Genomic DNA, 16,021 nt, shown 5'->3' with positions numbered 1-16,021 from the left:
TGCATAATTCTGGATTTTTAGTTCATTCGTTCTGGATATTTAGTTTATTCATTCTGGATATTTAGACGGAAATCGAAACTGATTTTTTTTCATTCATGCTGGATGTTTAGTTTATTCATTCTGGATATTTAGTTCATTCATTCTGGATTTTTAGTTCATTCATTCTGGATTTTTAGTTCATTCATTCTGGAAATTTAGTTCATTCATTCTGGATATATAGTTCAAATTATGCACAACATAATGTTGTTGCCGGGAATCGAAACTGATTTTTTTTTTTAAAGTGGGACGCGCGTTTTTAGTCAAAACGACGTCGTTTTTGCAACAGTGTGCACCATGCATGGTGCACACGGTTGCACAGTATAATTTGCCATGCTTACATCATTGGGCCGAGCCTAGTATATTAGGGGCTGCAAATTAATTTGTGGACCCGAGTCTACCTTGCAAGGTAGACCCGAGTCCAAATGTTAACAATTTACCTATTAAATGTTTACAATTAATTACCTTTTAAAAGCTCACAATTTGTATACTACGAACACACAATGTTAACATATATGTATGTAATTGATTACCTTGTTTTGTATTCACAAGTTCCTTTCCAAAACTGCAGTCACACAATATTAACAGATTAAGATTTGATGACCTTCTATTGTATTTACAAATTCCCTTCTACAGTTGTTATGTGTTTTGACTTAAAAACACAATTTATATTATAAAAGTTCATAATTCCAATACTAAAAATACACATAGTACACGATATAACAACTCATTAGGGGCATATCCCTCATGACGTACAAATTTTATTACCATAATTGTTCATTAGATATGTCATGACAAATACTTTTCTATTTAATTTTGGTCAAGAAAATTATACAATTGCAATACCGTTAGAAATTAAATGAAATTTGTTAAACTGTTTTTTTTTTTAATAAACTGATAGGTTTAAAATGGATCCCTTAAAATTAGTTTAACTATTAAAAAAAAAAAGAGTTAATATCATTCAGGGTCCTTTGATTATAGTGATTTTGTCACGTTTAGTCCTAAACTTTTAAATTTGTCACCTGTGGTCCTTCGACTTTCAAATTGTTACCATCCGTGATCCAAGTTAACCACTCATGGTCATTCAACTATCAAATTTTAACCAGTTGTGGTGTTTCCACTAGGAGTGTAGGACTATAGTTGGTTAAATTTTGATTGGTTAAATTTTGAAAGTTGAAGGACCATGGGTGGTTAACTTTGACCACGAATAGTAACAAATTGAAAGTCGATGGACCACGAGTGGTCAATTTGAAAGTTTTGAACTAAATGTGGCAAAGTCACTATACTCGATGTTCAACAGAAATGTGGGCTAAGTTTGCCAATTGTGTCACTCGGCTTAACAAAGTATTTGAGAGGATGTAATAAATCCTAGAAGCCCCCCTTACTGCTACTGGTGAGACTCGACCCCTAATCATTTTTCCTAAACTTCACCCTTATATATGACCAACTGAGCTACCCATGCAGATTTGAACGTTGATGATTGTGCACATGGATAGTTGTTCTTACAATAGCGGGTGGTGTTATTAGGGATGAAAGTGCCATTTGGTTAAGGGGTTTCACTTGTAAGCTCAATATTACCTTTAATTAGCACTATATGATGTTGTGAGCTATGTAATGTATGTATTATGATTAAGGTGTGTTGGGAACTTGTTGAGAGTAATTCTTTGACAAGAGTGATGCATACGAATTCTCAGCTTTCAAATTTTGTAAATAATAGGTTACACATATAATATGTTATGTAAGTCAATTAATGAAGTAATTGTATATGATTATCAACATGCTTTATGAGATCGTTGTATAACTGTATTATTGTGTTTTGTTCAATTTAGTTAATATATTTTAGAATAAAAAATGTCAAATTGGTCCTTAAGTCAACCGAATAGTGCAATTATTCTTTGTTTATTTTAGAAGCATGGATCAAATCAACTATTTTTTCTTTGTTTATTTATTTTCTTTAATATTCTTTACTTATTGTTAAATTTAATTTTTTTTTTGTGTTTAATAGTATTTAATTTGTAGCGTAGTTTTTAAATACATAAATTTTGTATACTAATACTAAAAACATTATGAAAAATGAATTAAAAATAACATGAGATAAAATGATCCGGAAGGAGTACTTGATAAGGTGGTAGGATGACCTTATTTATTAAGAATATTAAGGGGTCAAATCCTTGTAAGCATGATTTTAATAATTGTTATATTCCATGGATTATAGCAGTACGTACCCGAGTAGCGCCTAGACGGCAAAAATGAAAAGCAGTGCACGTGTGTAGGTGCATATATGTCATATTATACACATACACACACACACACACACACACACACATATATATATATATATATATATATATATATATATATATATATATATATATATATATATAAATGAAAAAAATTAGCAAGGTCAAGCCGGTCGGGTTAACTCGGCTAACTTACAGAAATTGACGAGTAATTAAGCACTAGGCGGGCGTCTAGGCGGCCGGTCTTCTAGGGGGGAAATAACCACGGCCTACTCGGTGCCTAGGCGGGATTTTTGCAACCCGGACGTTTATACATGTAAATTAAACATGTAGTGTGTGGTGTACTTTGTATATTGAAATGCCAAATTCTCTACTGTCAAATGTGAATAAAGATTAAAGAATCCCCATTTGTCGATGAGCTCCGGCCGGCCTTTTCATATATCTCGATCTCCTACAAGGTTCTGAGGAGAGGGTGAACTGCTGCACTGTACTAATGCCCGGATCGGAGTCCCACCGCACTAACTAGTTTGGCTTGATCTGATCTGCATGCAGCTAAGCTAGATAGCTTCAATTCAATTCAAATAATGTCTGTTGTGTATTCGGGGTTGGGAAACTGGTTGATCAGTACAGTATAGGGCAGGTACATACTGCCTATATATCTATCTATCATCACGTACGTCATTGGCAGATGCATGCATGTCTTCTTGCAACATGAAACATGGAGGAATTGGTTCCTTGGGGCCGGCCGGGCCACGACGTGACTATCAATCTACTAACTACTGCACGTGGCTGACGCCCGCCAACTCAATCATCATATCCGTCTTTTCAATTTCATGTTATTAATTAACTGCATGCGTGCCGACAGTCGCAGGTTGGCAACCTAACGTAACCTTCGTGGTAACTGCTAATTAACCTGTAAGCTAAATATCTCAGTTAGCTAGAAACATATAATTAGGTGACAAACAGGATCATACTCTATAATACATGTTGGGTAATACGGTGGGAAAATCCGAAAATAATAATCCTACAAATCGCTCTTTTCCTTATTGGCAGACACAAGAGAGAGTCTCTATGCTATACAATCAATAAATTTAAAAAGAGCTCTTGTATAAATAGTGGGGCAAATCCTCTTCCCAAACTAATGTGGGACAAAAGCTCACTTTTTCCCTTCATTTTCTAACTCAAATGAGTCTACTTTGAGAATCAATATCTCATTCACCCATTATTCGTTTTGAGCGTACAATATATCAATATCTTCGTCTTACTACGAAGAATTCGAATCCACTTTGACCCGACCCAAATCGGAAGTGAACCCCACTGATAATTGTACCACAAAATAGCCACTTAATATGCCATTTTATGCCATTTTAAGCTATTTTTTCCAACAATCCCTCACATGAATGAAAAATTGATTTTCGGGGTAGTTTAAAATCGGAAACAACTGTGTTCAATGGTCGATCCCTACATAGGATAGGTAGGGTCACACCCTTTGAACCTTCCCTCGTGAAGATATATTTACTCTACTGACTGTACGGTAAAACACGATGTCTTTGAATCGACTGCCGTTTGTGTAGACGATGACATATCGCACACAGGAACCTCCCAACCTTGCTTTGTTCTCATGATTGTGCCCGTTTTGGTCGTGGGTCACCATTCCTGGTTCTGCAAGAGTTTGTGAAGAATTGTGCCCACCAATTCTCTTTTGAAGCGACCCTTACTTCTCTCTCACATAGGTGATTCTTTTCCGAGTATCCCGCATACTCACACATGTCAATCGACATTCGAATCATTAAAGCATCAACATGCTAACCTTGTGCGGGAGCCACTGTTTCTAACGAGGAGTGGTAGGGAGTTCGAGACCCCCACAGTGACACGCTCCGTTCCATAATTTAGCTGTCCCATTGAACCTAGGTGCCAGCTAGGTTGGGTGTCCACTATAGAACTTTATACCAAGGGATTTAGACCCATTCCTCGTCTCAACTTCTCCACAGCTACTCTACATAACCCTTTGGTTAGCGGATCCGCTCTATTGTCTTTTGACTTTACGTAGTCAATCGAGACAATATCAGTTGTGAGAAGTTGTCTAATGGTATTATGTCTATGACGCACATGTCTAGACTTACCATTATACATATGACTATGTACTCTCCCAATTGCGGCTTGACTATCACAATGCACACATATTGGAGGTACAGGTCTTTCCCAATTAGGAATATCCTCTAGAAAATGGCGTAGTCATTCAGCCTCATCACAACATTTGTCTAAGGCTATTAGCTCAGATTCCATCGTGGATCTAGCTATCACAGTTTGTTTAGAGTATTTCCATGCAACGGCTGCACCGGCTAGTGTAAACACGTAGCCACTCGTGGACTTGGAGTCCTTAATATCATATATCCAGCTAGCGTCGCTATACCCTTCAAGTACAACAAGATATCTCCCATAGTGCAGTCCAAGGTCCCAAGTATACCTAAGTATCTCATAACCTTCACTATTGTCGTCCAGTGCATGGCACCAGAGTTACTCGTATATCTACTGAGTTTACTAACCGCGAAGGCAATATCTGGCCTAGTACAACTCATAAGATACATCAAACTACTAATAACCCGAGCATATTCTACTTGAGAAATACACTCCATGTGGTTCTTGGTTAGATGAATACTACGATCTAATGGCGTCCTAGTCTTTCAATCATCATCCTTGTTAAACTTTTCAAGGATTTTATCAATATAATGTGATTGGCTCAACACAAGACCATCAGGTCTTCTAATGATTCTAATCCCGAGGATTAAATCAGCCAAACCCATATCCTTCATGTCAAATCTCGCATTTAACATGTTTTTGGTAGACTTGATCATCCGATAGTTACTACCTTGATGAGCATATCATCTACATATAAACAAAGAATGACATAGTCGTCTATCGTTTCCTTAACATAGACACATTTGTCACTTTCGTTTATTTTAAACCCATTAGTTAACATCGCATGGTCAAACTTCTCGTGCCATTGTTTAGGCGCTTGTTTTAACCACATAGCGATTTAACCAACTTACACACTTTCCTTTCTTGACTTGGAACCACGAACCCTTCGGGTTGTTCCATATATATTTCCTCATCTAATTCGTCGTTTAGGAAAGCGGTTTTAATGTCCATTTGATAAACTTTCAAATTCCGCAAAGCGGCTATGGCAAGTATCATTCTAATGGAGTTTATTCTCGTCACAGGAGAATACGTGTCGAAGTAATCAAGGCCCTCGCGTTGCCTGTAACCCTTGATTACAAGCCTAGTCTTATACTTCTCGATGGAACCGTCCGGTTTCATCTTCCTTTTAAAGACCCACTTGGATCCTAAGGGTTTATTACCCGGAGGAAGATCAACAAGTTCCCAAGTGTGATTCTGTAGAATAGAATCCACTTCACTTTGTATAGCCTCTTTCCACATTGATTCTTCCATAAATGTCACAACTTCTACATACGTTCGAGGCTCGTTCTCTATCAAACAAGATAGAAAATCGAGTTCATTTTCTAATAAACAAGTTAGAGTACCCGAATCATACTCCAACAAGTAAGTTAGAAAATCAGGGCCAAATGACTTTTCAACTCTCGCCCGCTTACTGTGTCTCGGCTCGAGCTAGGGTTCTTTCTTGGATTCCCCACTATCATTATCCATAGCTTCGTCAAACGTTCGTTTGACGTACTCGGTCCCTCGTTGGACCTACAAGGAAATACTTTTTCAATGAAAGATGCATTCCTTGATTCTATTATCGTGTTCTTATGTACGTCCGGTTTAAGGGATTCGTGTACTAAGAACTGATAAGCACTACTGTTATGTGCATAACCAATAAAGATACAGTCCACCGTCTTAGGACCTATCTTTACTTTCTTAGGTGTTGGCATCAAAACTTTGGCAAGACACCCCCACACTTTCAGGTAGTAGGAAGGTTTCCTACCGTTCCACAGCTCATAAGGAGTCTTATCGAGCTTCTTGTGAGGTACCTTATTTAAAAGGTAATTACTTATCAAAATCGCATCTCCCACATGCCTTGAGGTAGGCCCGAACTTATAAGCATCGCATTCATCATATCTTTCAATGTACGATTCTTTCGTTCTGCAACACCATTCGATTGAGGTGCGTAAGGTGTCGTGCACTCATGTATGATACCTACACTAGCACAGAAGTCACCAATAGGTGCTTCGTACTCACCACCTCTATCGCTTCTACGCTTCTTAATCTTTCGATTAAGTTGGTTTTCAACTTCATTCTTATAAAGAGTGAATTTTTCCAAGGATTCGTATACACATAGCAATAGCGTGTGCTATCATCGATAAACGTGATAAAATATTTATTACCACCTCTCGTTTGTATCGATCTAAAGTCGCACAAATCACTATGAATTAATTCTAGTGGTTCAGTTTCCCTTTCAATTGATTTGAAAGGTACTTTTGTTAATTTTGCCTCAACACAAATTTCACACTTGTTATTTGTGTTAATTTGAAAATTAGGAATATGGTTCATATTAATTAATCTATGTATAGAATTAAAATTAACATGACCTAGTCTACCATACCACAAATTGGAAGACTCACTACAAGAATTTTCACATTTAGTGACAACAGAAGTTGTCACTGAAACTATCAATTTGGGTCACTATTGAAATTAGTGACCATTTTTTAAAGTCGTCACTATATCCTCCGTCACTATTGTAGTAGTGACGACTTTTGAAATGTTGTCACGATTACTCACTATTTGTGACAATATTTACTTTCATTACAAGTAGTATTTGAGTGATAACGATAGTTGTCACAATAAATGTATAATTTGTGACCAAATATTTTATTACAAAATATTGTTATAGTGACAACTAAAATCATGGCAATTAATTATTTTATTGTGACAACACTTTAGTCACAATAGTTGTACTTATTTGTGAGAATTGTTCTTGACGCAAAAACGATTATCAGTGACCAAAAAAGTGGTATCAACAATTACTTTGTTGTGACAACAATCATGGTAACAAATATTGTATTTATTTGTGACAATAGAAGTTAACTTTAAAACACTCATTAGTGGTAACTAAAGTCGTACAACAATTCAATTTCTTGTAACCATCATCTTTGTCACTAATATCTTTGAAAATAGTGGCAACATATTTGTCACTAAAATACTGAAAATTAGTTGTGAAATTTGTGTCACTAAAATTAGTTGAAATAGTGTCACTATTGTCAATCTTAATGTTTTTATAAGTGACCATTACTTGGTCACAATTATTTTTCCAAATAATACTAGTCAAATGCACAAACTTTAAAATTATTTATTTCAAAATCTTGTCATAATTAAATGTTTTTAATTTAATTATTATTTGAAATAAAATAATGCATTCAACAAATGTTACTCGTTAAATTAAAATATATATATATATATATATATATATATATATATATATATATATATATATAAAGACATCATTGTCTAACAAATATACTTTATAAGAAATACAACTGAATTCAAATAAAAACGTTTTAAAATAAAATGTCTTAATTATTCTTCACTTGAGGTAGTTGATGGAGATGCATTGCTTAGCATATTTTGAAGTCCTTGATTGCTTGCTAAGTGAGCAAAAATTTGCTTGATTTCAGCAGCTTGTTTGTCTAAAGCTGTTTGTGCGATTTCTTTAAATTTTGCAACTTTTTCTTCTAAATTCTTTTCACGTTTCTTTGAAGATTCTATTTCTGCTTGAAGAAGAATCTTCTCTTGGGCTTTTGAAGTTATACCCTTAAGACCTAAACCACGTGCATAGCTTGACTTTCTTTTTAATACCAAATCAAAATGCTCAACAAGTGGTAGAGGTGCAGCTGAAATCTTTTCTTTATTCTTCTCTCCCTCTTCTTGAAGTTTATTCTACAATTAAGATAAATATTAATAATTGAGTAAATTAATTTAAGAAATGTCACAACATTTATATGACTATAATTTTCATACCATGATTTCTTCTCCATTTGGAACGGACCAAGTTCCATTAGATTTTTGTCTTGATGCCTTCCAAACTTCAACAGCATCTGGCCATTCATCAGAATCGTTGTCTTTCTGTAAAATAGAGAATAAAGATAACATAAAGAAATAATTAACTACAAATTTTATTCATAAAAAACATGACTTCAATTTTTATTAAAAATAATTTACTTTACCATCTCATATGCAATTTGTACAATTGACTTTGTACCACTAACTGATTTGATCACTTGATTTCCTCTATTATTTTTGTTTCTTTCGCTTTGGTCCTATATATAAAAAAAGTTATTATTAATAAAAAAAATTAAGTAGAAGAGAATCAAGAGACATACAACACCACAAATTGGGACAACTATATCTACTAATTAAAATTATAATATAAAATAATAATTATAAATTCAAATTACCTTAAACTTTTGAGTCTCCCATTTGTTTTCAATTAGCCATCTCCAATCATCTTCATTGACATCATTTGGACAATCTTTAGATTTTAGATAGCTCTTACGTAAAAGATAATGTCTACTTTTATATTGTAATTGGACTTGATTCATGACATGAAGTTGCACATCATTCGACAAATTAAATTTGTCCTGCAAGTCATATATAAAAGCATATAAATTCATTAATTTGAACAAGTAATTCTAACTTTATTCCAAACCTAATATAATATTTAAATTTTTTAAAGTTTTAGTCTTACCTTTAAAAATATCCACATTGTATTGACATCGTCGTTAGGAATCTCTTTCCAACTAAAGACTCGAAGCGGTGCAAATTGCCGAATGCACATAGTCACTTCAACTTTGAACAAATTAGCATCTTTACCACACACCTTATGGTATGGTGGAGGAAATAGAATACATATTTCTTCGCCTCTAGCTTTTTTCTTGGCAAGTCCTGCATTGATTGTTCTCCCTCGACCACGTTTTTTAATTGTTTCGTTTCCTACAGTGAAATTAAAAAAAAAAAAACAATATATAAGTATACCATATTATATATAAAAAGAAGATTAAATTTTAAACTAAAAAAAATTAAACAATCACATCACCTGAGCCACCAATAACATGTTCTTCTACTGTAAGTGCAATGTTTGATGCTTCAACTATTCCATTGAGTTGTTGATTAGAAACTTCATTGTTTTGAGGCTCGTCCACCACATTAGTAATATGCTTATCATTTAAAATTGTTCTTGATCTCAATCTTTTAAGATTGACCATTCTACATATATAAATAAAAAAAATTGAGTTATTAATAAATCACGATTAATATATATATATATATATATATATATATATATATATATATATATATATATATATATATATATATATATATATATATATATATATATATATATATATATATATATATATAAATTAAAATAAGATTATTACTATATTATAGAAATTTGTCTACCAAAACTCATAACTCAAAACCTTCCCAGACTCTATCAAAGTGTATTTATAATGGATTTTGAAAAGTGTTATTAAACTACAAATTTGTCTATAAAAAAAAATTGAGTTATTAAACTCGTTGGAGTCGCTGGTTGCAGTACACAAATTAGAATGGATTTTGTTCCCTGTTTTTAGAATAAGAAAAGTCTGAGATCTTGATATTTTGCTTCAAAAAAAAAAAAAAAACATTCCCAGACATCATCAAATCTACAAGGTTCATCAATTATATATACATCTAAGAACAAAAACAAGTATGTAGTGCAGATAAAAAATAAATCTAAATATATACAATCGAAGAAGAAAACCAAGTATGTTCTACATATCAAGAACAAATCTGAATATATATACTAGCTCGAAGAACAAAAACATGTTTTGCAATCAAGAATGACGAGTATGTGGACAAAAACAAAAGCATGTAAATATATATGTTTTAAATAAAAAAAATACCTTGATGATGATGTAGGAGATGGAATTCTCTACACCAGTTTTTGCTTCTGAGTGGTGAACTATGAATATTTTTGGCGGAATTCTGAAGTTTATATATACAAAGAAATAAACATTCTAATAAAAACCTAGTAGATGAGCGCCAATTATCTCTGAAACCAAATAAAAAGGGCGCCATCATCTTTTTTATCATTTACTTTCCAAATTTATTAAATAATTACTAAAAAACAATAGTTAACAATAAGAAATATTTGGAAATGCTTAATATTTTAAATAATTAGTTTTTTGGTAATATAAATAAATAACAAAAAAGACTAAACTTGTTCAATAATTTGATTAATTTTAAATTAAATATAATTACCGTGTGGGTGATATTGTTACCTAAGCAACCAAACCAATATTTTATTGACCGAATTATATATATTGTGATTTTAATGTTATATATTGTGATTTTTATGCTTATATATTGGGTGATATTAATTTTATGCTTATATATTGTGATTTTTTTTCAATTAATTGACCGAATTAATTAATATTTTATTATGATTACTATTTTTTATATTATATATTTGATAAAACTAACTTGTATTTTTATTTTGAGAAATTGTTAACTAATCAACCAAACTAAATTATATTTTAACTAATTCGATTAATTGATCCAATTAATAACCAACTTTTAATTATATATAATTTATTTAATGTTATAAATTTGATATATACGAACATATTGTAAAAATTGTATGTACTATATTGGATAGCTCTTAATGTACAAATAATCGGCTAATATCGTTAGGGTAGCCATCCGATTATTTTATTATTTTAGAATCGAATTTAGAGATGAAGACGCCATAGTGATGGTAGAACAAGCACATATTTAGGCTTGAATTTGAACCTCAAAAATAGAAAAGGCTAACACAAAAATCATGTGCAGAGAACACTTAAAGTACAAATATTTTGGCTGTAATCAAATGTTCAAATGGTGAAGTACCAGTGTTATAGCTTCAAAATAGTGCCCCTTTAACAGATTAACGGAGCAGAGTGTCTTGAGTGTATTCATGATTTGTTATTTATTTATTTATTATACTAGGTCATTGATAACTTTTTAATATATAATTTTTGTTTTAGGATAATGGCTATTGATAAAACTTGGATGGAAATTTCTGATAGATCATTGCCACAGTATGAGAAAGGAGTTAAGGACTTTCTTGAATTTGCGTATAGAAATCTTGATAAAGGGAAAGATGTTCGTTGTCCATGTAAAAAATGTAGAAATATTATTTTAGGACAAACCAAATAAAATATGAACATTTGATGTTAAATGGGATAAACAAATATTACAAGCAGTGGTACCATCACGGAGAAGATTTCCTACACTATGAAGAAGAAGATGATGATGATGATGAGAGATACAAGTGATACTAATGATGGAATGTGTGATATGTTACATGATCTTGGACGTGGCAACACAGAGTATTTTGACCAATTCAATGGTCAAAATGAAGGAGTTGATGCTCCTAGAGATAATCCTACTAGTCCAAATAAAGAAGCTGCTAAATTCTATAGATTATTGCTAGAATTGGAGCAAGAGCTATATCCTGGCTGTGAGGAATCTTCCACATTGTCATTCATTGTTGAACTATTGAATTGGAAATGTCTATATGAGATTAGTGCAAATACTGTTGATGGAGTGCTTCAAATAATGAAAAAGTGGTTTCCTAAAGGTAACAAAGTTCCCAACTCATTTTATGATTGTAAGAAAATTTCTCAAGATTTAGGCCTTTCTTATGAGAAGATAGATGCTTGCGTAAATGATTGTGTACTTTACATAAATAAGTATGAGAATGCTCGTTGTTGTCCAACCTGTGGTGAACATAGATGGAAGAATGATGGGAAAGTCATGAGAATGGGCAATGAACATGATTGTAGGAAAAAAATTCCACAGAAAGTCTTGCGATATTTTCCCTTAATTCCACGCTTGCAAAGATTGTACATGTCATCTACTATTGCTAAACGCATGAGGTGGCATAAAGAAAAGTTATGTAATGATGAGTCTATGGCACACCCGGTTGATTCTCCAATTTGGAAACGTTTTGATGCAGTGCATCCCTCTTTTGCAATAGACCCACGTAATGTTAGACTTGGTTTAGCAAGTGATGGTTTTAACCCATTTGGAAATATGAGCACTGCTTATAGTGTATGGCCAGTTGTATTAGTTCCTTATAACCTCCCACCATGGCTTTGTATGAAAGATCCTTATTTCATGATTTCACTTTTGATTCCTGGTCCTAAAGCTCCTGGGAATGATATTGATGTATACTTAGAACCACTGATAGATGATTTAAAATGCCTTTGGGAGATAGGTGTAGAGACGTATGATGCATTTTCAGCGAGTAATTTTTAGATACATGCAGTTGTTTTATGGACCATAAATGATTTTCCAGCCTACGGTAATTTATCGGGATGGAGCACTAAAGGAAAATTGGCATGTCCTACTTGCAATCTTGAAACATCTTCTCGTAGGCTTCAGAATGGGCGTAAAACATGCTATCTTGGTCATCGTCGTTTTTTACCAACTAAGCATTCTTGGAGAAAAAAATGGTAAAGCATTTGATGGTACCAAAGAAAATCGTAGTGCACCAAAACAACTCTCAGGTGATGATATTCTTGTACAGTACAATCAATTTTCTCAGGTGAAGTTTAGTTTATTTTACGCATTCATGTGTTATTTGTATTATGCTTGTTAATTTTTGATCTCTTACATTAAAATTTTTGTTAAACAGGTGACTTTCGGTAAAAATTCAAAGAAGAGGAAACGCAGAGATGTTATTTTACTTGGAAATTGGAGAAAAAAAAGTATTTTTTTCCAACTCCCATATTGGAGAACACTTGAATTACGGCATAATCTAGATGTCATGCATATTGAGAAAAAAGTGTGTGATAACATAATTGGAACTTTATTGAACATTGAGGGGAAAACAAAGGATACTATACACACTCGTTTGGATTTCGAATTAATGAATATACGTCCTGAGCTTCATGCAACTCCCACAGGTAATGACAAGTATGTGTTTCACCCTGCATGTTATACACTATCTAAAGAAGAAAAACGAAGATTTTGTCAATTCTTAAATGATCTAAAGGTTCCAGATGGCTATTCATCCAATATATCTCGATGTATGAAAATCACTGAGTGTAAAATTTTTGGATTGAAATGTCATGATTGTCATGTGATTTTACATAGATATCTCCCTTTGGCTATATGTGGTTTGCTAGGTAAAGAGGTATGTGCAGCTTTAATTGAGTTGTGCACATATTTTAGAGAGTTATGTGCTAAAGTTTTGCGTATTGATGATTTGGAGAGACTTGAAAAATCAATTCCTTTTACACTTTGTAAGTTAGAAAAGATATTTCCTCCCTCATTTTTTGACATAATGGTGCATTTAACAATTCATCTTGTGACTGGGGCTAAACTTGGTGGACCCGTACAATTTCGATGGATGTATCCAATAGAGCGATATTTGCGTCCACTGAAGTCATATGTGAGAAACAAGGCACGACCAGAAGGATCAATTGCTGAGGCTTATATTGTACAAGAATGCATGCAGGGCGTGAATGCATACAAGAGATGAAGGAAGTGAAATAATCACTGATCAATGGTTGCGTTTAGCCTATGGGCCAGACAGGCGTATTTATCACTATAAAAGCATACTTATCAACGACTGGAGGTTTAATACAAAAGACAAGGATTTGCAACTAAAATTGCAAAATAGTGGAATTCTTGTGAAATGTGATGCAGATACTGGCAACTTGGATTATTTTGGTGTATTAAGAGATATCATACAGTTAAATTACCATGGAGAAAATAATGTTATTTTATTTAAGACTGAGTGGGATGTTTATCATAAAACTAGATTCAAAGTTGACAATTTTGGGTTTCCTATGGTCAATATTACACGGAAGTTGCAAACTGATGAACCATATGTTATAGCTTCTCAAGCTGAGCAGGTTTACTATGTAAGCGATATTAAGGAACCTAATTGGCAAGTTGTTATCAAGACAAAGCCTCGTGATTTCTATGATCTCCCTGATGATGATGTAGGAGATGAACCGTGTCAAGAAAACGAAAATTTTGGCTTTACCATTCAAGGTTCTAATTTGGAAGATAATGATGATGTTATGGTATTGCATAGGCCTGATTTGGATGCTGCAATTGTTGAAGTTAGTTGCGCTCATCAAATGTTCATACCATGAGTATCGAAGAAGATGAAATTGATAGTGATGAAGATACTTTTATTAATGATGATGATGAGATTCCAACAGCTGAAGATGAGGAAGGTGGTGGTGATGATGATTGAGTACTATATGAATTTTTATTTATAATTTTTGAATTCTTTGCTATTTATATTTTGAGTTTGAATGGTTAATTTTAATAAATCAGTTTCAAATATATTGTTGGTATGTTTATTTCCAAAAAAAAAAAAAAATTGATATGACAAATTAGTAAAATAAGTGATAATAAACTTATTCATCACATAAGAACGTTTAAAAATGAGTGATTGTAAAATGTATTTTCACAATTACATTCATTTCACACAATATCCATCTATTTAACTATATTGACGAAGTCATTCTAACAACTAATAACTCGTCATAATTATAATAAATTAGTGACAAAAAAGAAATCAACGCAATTATTGTCACAATTTAGTAATTTCTGTAACAAAATTATAGAGCGTCACAAATATTTGTAACAATTTCATCACAAAAAATGATAATATTAGTGACAACAATATTTTTTCTCACTATTGTTTATCATTTCTAATGGTACTAACCAATTGTATTTTTAGTGACAAAAAATGCTGTCATGAATATTATCAACAAGAGTGACCAACAACTATTTGTCACAAAAAGTACAACAATTTGTGTCAACATTATATTTTGTCACAATTATATTCGTTCCCGCCATAATTATAATGCCGCCAAAATAAACATACATTTAGTGACAACAAATAGTGACAACGCATGTTACGACACTATTATTCTAGTAATAGTGACAACTTATTCGCAACAAATACTTACTCGTCACAATTGCCATATTATCTGTGACCTAAAAAAAGTTATCACAATTACACCACACAATAGTGGCGAATTATTTTTTTGGTCACAAAAAGGGTATTATTTGTGACTAAATTACGAAGTATCACAAAAGATTCGTCACTAAATGTCACTATTCTTGTAGTGACTAAAGCAAGTAAATAGAAGTAACTTTGTTTTTATTCATGACAATAGGCATTACATTGAGCTTAAAAAGCCCATCAGTTACATAACTTTTGCCTACAAACATTCCTAACTTAGACAAAACAACCTTGTCTGACTCGAACACCATGCGGAATCCATGCTTGTTCAGCAGCGAGCCAGACACCAGATTCTTCATCAGCTCTAGAACATACAGCACGTTGTTCAGCGTCAGTTCCTTCCCGGAAGTCATCTTCAGAACCACCTTGCCCACGCCTTCCACAGAAGACTGAGCAGAGTTTCCCATCCAAACCTTCTCGCCCTCAACGGTCTCAAAGGTGTTGAAGATCTCTCGGTTGCAACACAAATGCCTTGTTGCACCAGTATTGATGAACCACTCTCGTGGATTAGAGTCCACGAGCTTCACCTCGGTCACCATAGCCGAAAGGCTAATCTCGACCTCCTTCTGACTGCTCTTTTCAACCACGTTAGCTTCAGAACTCTTGTTCTTCTTCTTCTTCGGAACTTTGCATTCAGAAAACTTGTGGCCAGACTTGCCACAATTGAAGCATTTTCCATGAAACTTCTTCTTGGTAATGCCTCCATTCG

The sequence above is a fragment of the Ipomoea nil genome, unplaced genomic scaffold (assembly GCF_001879475.1).
Source record: "Ipomoea nil cultivar Tokyo-kokei standard unplaced genomic scaffold, Asagao_1.1 scaffold2144, whole genome shotgun sequence".
Classification (NCBI taxonomy): Eukaryota; Viridiplantae; Streptophyta; class Magnoliopsida; order Solanales; family Convolvulaceae; genus Ipomoea; species Ipomoea nil.
Note: the sequence above shows the minus strand (reverse complement) of the source record.